Source organism: Mercenaria mercenaria, unplaced genomic scaffold (genome assembly GCF_021730395.1).
Source record: "Mercenaria mercenaria strain notata unplaced genomic scaffold, MADL_Memer_1 contig_1840, whole genome shotgun sequence".
NCBI classification, from domain to species: domain Eukaryota; kingdom Metazoa; phylum Mollusca; class Bivalvia; order Venerida; family Veneridae; genus Mercenaria; species Mercenaria mercenaria.
In genome coordinates, this window is record NW_026459850.1 from 27,140 (window position 1) to 35,465 (window position 8,326).

The window sequence follows — 8,326 nt, forward strand, 5'->3', positions numbered from 1 at the left end:
TACTTGGAAGTGTCGGATATTGAACAAAGAACAAAAAATATGTAAAATTGAATTATTTTATTTATATGTGTCTGAAAATCGGCTTTTCTGAAACTATCGCGAATTGGCAACTGGCTCTCCTGGGAATTTTGAGACTCTTGAATGCATTGAAAGGAATAAATATAACATTAAAGAACGAAAAAAAGGACTGATTGATTTTTTTCTCATTTTCGACCAAACTAGACTGCTGTAAATGTCCGAATAACCAACTGCCTACCAGTAGGCATTGGTTATTCGCATGCGAGATTGGCAACTGGCTCTCCTGAGTGTTTCCAAACTGACCCTAACGTTTAAATGTCGGATATTCATACGAAATAACAAAATATAATTTAAAAATTGAATTATTTTTTTCATTTTGTTTTCGAAAATCGGCTTTTCTGAAACATATCGCGAATTTGGGAACTGGCTGCCTGGTGGGGTTTTACGACTGTTGAATGCTTTGAAAAAATAAATACTAACATAAAAAAAACAAAACAAGGGTTAGAATGAATTTTTATCATGTTCAAAACCAAAACTATGACTGTCTTTTAAAAGCGAATAACCAACTCCTACCAGTAGGCAGTTGGTTATCGCACGCGAATTGGCACTGGCTCCCTGAGTGTTTCCAAGACTGACCTATACGTTGGAAGGTCCCGATATGAACGAAAGAACAAAAAATATGTAAAGTTGATAAAATTTAATTTTTATTCATATTTGTCTAAAAAATCGGCTTTTCTAAAACATACGCGAATTGGCAACTGGGTCCCTGGTGAATTTTGAGACTGTTGAATGCATTTGAGAAAAAATACTAACTAAAAGAACAAAACCAGGTAAGAATGATTTTTTTATCATGTTTTCTACCAAAACCCAAAAAACTGTCTGTATAATGTCGAATAACCAACTGCCTACCAGTAGGCAGTTGGTTATTCGCATGCGAATTTGGGAACTGGCACTCCTGGGTGTTTCCAAGACTGACCTATACGTTGAAAGTGTCGGATGATTATGAAAGAACAAAAATATGTAAATATGAATTATTTTTTTCATTTGTGTCTAAAAATCGGCTTTTCTGAAACATATCCGATTGGCAACTTGCTGTCCTGGTGCGTTTTACGACTGTTGATGGATTGAAAGAATAAATACTAACATAAAAGAACAAAACAAGGGTTAGAATGAATTTTTATCATGTTCTACCAAAACTATGACTGTCAGTAAAATGTCGAATAACCAACTGCCTACCAGTAAAGGCATTGGTTTTTCGCACGCGAAAATTGGCAACTGGCCTCCTGAGTGTTTCCAAGACTGACCTATACGTGGAAATTCTGATAAATTTAATGAAAGAACAAAATATCTGTAAAATTGAATTATTTATGCATAGTGTCTGAAAAAATCGGGCTTTTCTGAAAAATATCGCGAATTGGCCCAAAATGGCTCTCCTGGTGCATTTTGAGACGTTGAATGCAAATTTTAAAAGGGAAAAATACAACATTAAAGAACGAAACAAGGACTAGAATTTATTTTTTTTATTCATTTTCGACAAAAACTTTGACTGTCTGTAAAATGTACCATAGGCAGTTGGTTTATTCGCACGCGAATTGGCAACTGGGTCTCCTGATTGTTTCCAAGACTGACCTAAACGTTGAAAGTTCGGGAATTATACAAAAGAATGAAAAATAAGTAAAATTGAATTATTTTATTTTATATGTGTCTGAAAAACGGCTTTTCTGAAACATAATCGCGAATTGCCAACTGGCTCTCCCGTTTCTTTTGAGACTGCTGAATGCATTTAAAGAAATAATATTATCATAAAGAACAAAACAAGGTTTAGAAAAAATAAAATTTTTATCATGTTTTACCAAAAACTGACTGTAAAAGTAAAAAAAAAATTTCGAATAACCAACTGCCAAACCCGTAGGGAGTTGGTTATTCGCATGCGAGTTTCAACTGGCTCTACGAGTGTTTTTCCCAAAACTGATCTTTAAAGTTGAAAGGTCGGTATTGATAAAGAAAGACCAAATAAAAGTCATATTTGTATGATTTTAACCATTGTGACTGAAAAAAGAAGCTTTTCTGAACATATCGCGAATTGGCAACTGGCTCTCAAGGTATTTTTGAGACTGCTGAATGCATTTTAAGAAATGAAGATTAATATTAAAAACAAAACATGGATAAGAAAAGAATTTTCTCAATTTTGTTTAAAAAAATAAAACAGACTTGCTTAACATTTTGAATAAAACCCAAATGGCAACTAGTACGTAAATTGTTTTTCGAAGTTCCCCAACTACCAAACTACCAACTGCCCTACCCAACTTTACTGTCATGATGTTAACGTGACTTTAACTTCAATTCAGACACCCGGAAGTTCAAATGATTGATGACTTTGCAGTTGCAATAGGAACACCCAGTTTTTGTACAAAAAAGCCATAGAACGAGTTGTTTGTGAAGGGCACGAGTCTGATGTGATCGACTGTAAAGATAGTTATTGGCGCATTTCTGGCAGCAATTGTATTTATGTAGAAAACGGAGTAAACTGTCGTAAGTATTTAACTTACAGCGCTATGTTATTCGTATTTATCTTTATACCTTAGTGAGTAATATGAGCAAGGTCAAAAATCCAACAGCCATTATCAAAGTAAGCTGCCTCCAACACAGTACGCAAAAATATGGATACGAACAGATGTATACACAAACACAAATACATGACATAATAAAAAGCTGTGATACTTACCCAAATACACCGTCAAGCCTGGTTGCGTTAGGCAAGACAGCATCTTAGACTAACACGAACTGACTGGGCAGAAATTCTCTATGTTGGCGAGACACTTGTTACATTAAGTGATGGCGACGGAGGTAAGTGAATCTACCTTTTAAAGCCAACAGGTTCGATGGCGGATCCATTATAGTGAGGGAGGGCATCTCGATACAAGCTAAAAACTAATGTCTAACCTTAATGCCTTAAGTTTAGCTCAGGGCAATGACACAAGACAAGAGCGAACTAATAAATGCTACACGATAAAAACATTCGAGTACTGCCAAAACGAATGCCAAAATATCTAGACATAAACCTGAGCGGTATTTACAGCGTTAATCACGTCAATGAGAGCTCTTTGTCATGCATTTATTGCAGCCCAAGGAGGCCATACCAAATACTTTGTGACATTTGTGACATTTAGATATGAGGGTTGTTGTTGTTGAGCGGTGTTAAATTAAAACTTTGTCAAAATCTTTTTTTTTCAGGAAAGTCGTGTAATGACATTATGTATACGATAAAATTAATGTTTTGAATTTTCATTGACTGTGTCAAAAGAACAATCGATAAAACAGGCATGGCCAATTAGAAATTTTGTTCAGTGTATATAAATCAAACCCATGAAATTGTAAATGCATGTAATCTTTGTCTCTACTGAAACCAGAGTACCAAGAGTAACGACTAAGCAATACGGCAACTTCCTCCCTTGAGAGACCCCTAACTGTAGTTATATCGCGCCCCATAAAAAAACAAATAATGCAAAGTTAGTGCACGGCACTTGAATTATGGTGTGTTGAATAATGCTTTGGAGTAACTTTTATTAGTCCAAGTCAAAATTTTGTTCTAACCAGAAATCGATTTTAACAAATTCATAACATTATCGTATATCAAATAGGATTGCTCAGTTGAACAGAACGAATATGTAAGACCTTTTTCTGAATATCTTGCTGTAGGTCGATTTCTTTGATATCATTTGTGTTGGGGTTTTACTTTATCATGAAGTGTTAAAGAGGAGTCTATTTTAGTTTAGTGTTAAACAGGGGTTAAATTTTAGTTTAGGCTGTTCTTACAGAGAAACCTGCTTATCAGTGTATGAAAAACTAAGTAATATTATTGTTATGTTATATGTTATGAGCTAAAGCGCTTTGTCACTTGTTTATGTTTAGAACTGTATATTTGTTAATATTCCGTGTAAGACCTAGCTGTTGTTAACAATCTTTAATTCTAAACTCTAAACTGATTAGATAATACGTTGCTAGTATGTTGATTATAAAGAATATCGGTATGTTAAATTAGTATAGTGATTATGTAATGTTTTAAAACACATACTAAATGAGCCTTTACTTAAATAGAAATCATTTATCATTCAGAAACACCAGTTCGTTTAGCTAACGGTTCACGATATCAACATGGAAGGGTTGAAATTAAACAAAATGGTAAATGGTATCCAGTTTGTGGCATTAATTTTACTCTACAAGATGCATACGTGATATGCCGTATGCTCGGTCATAAACATGTCAAGTAAGTGAGATATTAATATCTAGTATGATTAAGAATTATATAACTTTTTGTATATATAGTGATAAGTGTATGTACATTTAGGAATGACAGTTTTGTGAAGAATGGTGGAACAGTGAAATTACGTAATCCAACATAGTCAGAATTCACTGTCTTACACTAATTTACGGATTTAGAAAAACACATGTACCAGGTTGCAATGTGAAATATAGTATTCATTCTAAATGTTAAAAGGGGCCAAATATGATGAAATACTACTCAGTAGGATGTCAGAGATTTACGTTTGTGGATTTTTCACCACTTTTGTCGTTTTGCGATATCTATGTACCCGCTTGCTTGTATGGTAAACAGGAGCACCGCCTTTTGGTGCCAATGCTCGTCTGTAAATGATTGAGGTTACGGAATATACAAGAACAGAGTTGTGGTTCTTTGCCTTCTTACCTATTATGATAAAAAAGTATAAAGTTTCAAAGCTATATTATTCAAAAAAGTTTAACCTAACAAATAATAACCAAGGTATAACAATTTTCTAAGTCCATAATAAATACGACGTGTACAAAATACTTTAGCATTGATAGTTTTTGTAGAAAAGTCCACCTAAAATAATTATAACCAAGAATTGCAAAAAGGGCCATAATTCTGACAAATTGCAAGATAGTGTTACAAAATTTTAAGTATCTTGAACATGTACTCGCCTATATCGCTTATATGTTTGAAGGAAAGGTGACTTAACAAAAATCTTAGCCGATGATCACGAACTAAAATGGTCTTTATACTCTCTTGGTACAATTTTTGTCTACGAATTCTTATAATTGTGTCTTTTTATGACTACCTCGTTTGTTTGTCAAGCTCAAGATCGTTGTTTTCCTTCTGCAACATTTTTATATGCAGGGACATTTTGTATATATCATCCTCACTTTTGTGTCATAGCATTTAACATTTTGTATTATATTTTGTAAAGTGATCAAATAAAAAGTTAATGTAGTGTGTTTACATTTATTTGTACAGATACACAAAGTTTCTTAACTCTAGTGGGGAGACCCATGCTGGTTATTTAAACGGAAATCTACAGTGTATTGGCAACGAAGTAGATATTTCACAATGTTCATACAGCACGACATTATCGGGTTGTTCCGCAGGCATTCCGGCATACATAGACTGCAGTAAGATTTTATACATATGTTTTTTTCTGCATATTGTCGTCCGCCCGTTGAAGCAGTTATTGTGGTAATTGTCATAATTGAAAATGCAACTTTTCTGGTTCAGTGTTCTTCCTAGTGTCTGCTGCTCTACAGTTAATTGCATATAATTGTCATTAACCATCAATTAATCTATAGAAATGGTATATGTTTCAAAGTGCTTGAATCTGGCAATTAAATTGTTGATATGTTACGCAGTATAAATAAGCGTGTAAAATCATGTGTAAAAGTGGTTCACTCTCAGACTATTTTGACAGTGAAACGGGCTTAAAACAAGGGGAACCATTGTTTGCTCTTCTTCTTTTCATTTTATTCGTCAGTGATATGTATGATAACAATGGCATCACCTTTAATTTAGATGATATACAAAAAATAATTAACACCTTTTGCAGATGACACTATGTTATTTTCCTATTCAATAGAAGTATTAAAGTTATTGCTCAATGAATTACACCCATTGTGATAAATGGGGCGTATCAGTGAACGTTGATAAGACAGCCATAATGTTTTTGGATCTGGAAGTAGAGTTGAAAATATACAGTTCTGCTATTATAATACACTGTTGAAATTTGTTAAAACATTTACATACTTAGGTGTCACACTTTCGTCTAATTGGAACTTTTACCAAGCTCAAAATGCTTTATCTAAGCAGGCATCAAAAGGTTTATATTCGTAAAAATCATAATATTACATCGTATCAATGAAGTTAACTGAAATGATTGAGTTGTATGAAAGTAAGATCAGGCGAATATTGTCATATGGGTCGGACATGTTGGGCTTTCATAAAGCAGCAGATATTGAAAAAAAAACTTACTTTTCTAAAACAGCAATTAAGTCTTCGACAAAATAGTACTACCTCTGCTGTATAGTGAGAATTTGGCAGATTTTCGCAATTCATAATACGCAAAATCAAAACAATCAAATGCTTGCCTAGAAATAGTAAAATTACAATTAAATTGGTGTATATGTCGGACTCTAACGGTAGTCTCATAAATTATTGGTCTTAAAATGTCAAAAATGTATTAGCTGATTTAGGCTACGCATACAGGTGGAATGATGTAAATTTGACAACAGTGCATATCAATTATGTCATACAGAGAATTCATTATCAATACTTTTTAGCAATGGTGTTCTGAATTAAATAGTAACTGTAAGTTAGAGAGTTATAATATGTTTAAAAATGAAAGTTAAAGACAATTACCTAACTTTTACGGAAAATAAAAAGTATAAAAATGATTTTACATGCTTGAGATTTTCTACTTTATAATAGTGATTGAAGAGGGGAGACACGAAATTTACATCACGTTGAATTATGAATTGATGTTTTTGTCTGAAAGAAATATTTATAAGTATGCAAGGATTGTATGTTCTATATGATTTCTGCCTGAAATTACTAATCGTGCCGTGCGTTTCTGTGTACTGTGTCCGCTTGTATAACCGTCACATTAGGTATATGGCGATGTACATTATGTTGATGCAGATTAAATCTGACTTGATTATGTAACTATTTCTTATTCAGTGTATTTGTAAATCTTGTAAAATAAATGTTTTAAATGTCTTCTCTGAACAGTTAATAGCGAGAAAATATTTGTAAATTTGTCATATGTTTTAATTATTTAATTTTTGCTAAAATATTTGCTTAATGTTTACGTACCTTTAATGTATAAATTTTAAATAAATTGTAAAAGGAACTTCCGTCAGATTGGTGGATGGTCCAACTCCATTCAAAGGACGTCCAGAGATTTACACTGATGGAAAATGGGGTCCGATTTGCCGAGACAGCTACAGTTATGCCTATCGTGTTCTATGCAAAATGTTAGGATTTAATCATCAGTAAGTATCACCATTGAAAATTATGTGCAATGCATAATTATGTGCGTAAAAGAAAGTTTTATAAGAATTTAAAATTTCAAAATATTAAAAGTGTACATATAGCACATATTTCTCTTTTCTGCAAGCTGTTTATAATTTTTGCAGCTTTCAAACACTTTAAAACATTCCGTTTCAGGTAATCTGTTAATCTGTAATTATTATTCTTTTCTGATATAAGTTCTGAATAATGCCTTTGTTTAATAAGGCTGTCACATTTTTGTTAGGAACATTAACTATATCAATTTCTTGTTAACTCCTACTTCGATAAATCTATTCTCTTATATTGATCAAAGGTCTGTATATTGTAGTAAAGTTTTTTCAAATTCATTATTTTAGATTACCTCCCTTTTTCGCCCTGACCACATGAGTTTATGAGTAGCATTGGAGATGGTATTTTTCTAACCATTATGAATAAAATTTGAAGCATTATGGTTATTTTACATAACTCGCAATGAATGATATAAAGAGCCAAGTGTTTAATAGTCATTTTACTTTTATATGTGACTCCGACTTCAAACATTTTGATAGCAAAGAAACATTCAAATCTAAAGGTGACACAGGTAGTTCATCAGGAAGTAAGCAAAAAGTATATAATTTCTTCGTGATTATTAAGATGTGGGCAACCTAATATTCAGAACTCATTGAAATCATCTATAGACCTCATATAAATATTTAACTTTTCATACATGAACAATGTGATGTCACAATCCCACAGACGGAATCGATAAAACTTTGTTCCAGCCATTGACAAGACTAAAATAAACACAAAATGCGTTTATTTCACCAGTTCGATCAAAATATCTTTAAGTCGTGCATAATTATCATGGTTATTCCAGATTTTACTCATGAAAATATTGCATTTGGCGTTCGTTCGGTGAAAGATATTCTGATCGCGCACTAAGGCAAAACATATCTGCTCCACTTTAAACAAGCCCGTCTAAAATTTTAATTATGTAACCCGTTACAGAGGAGC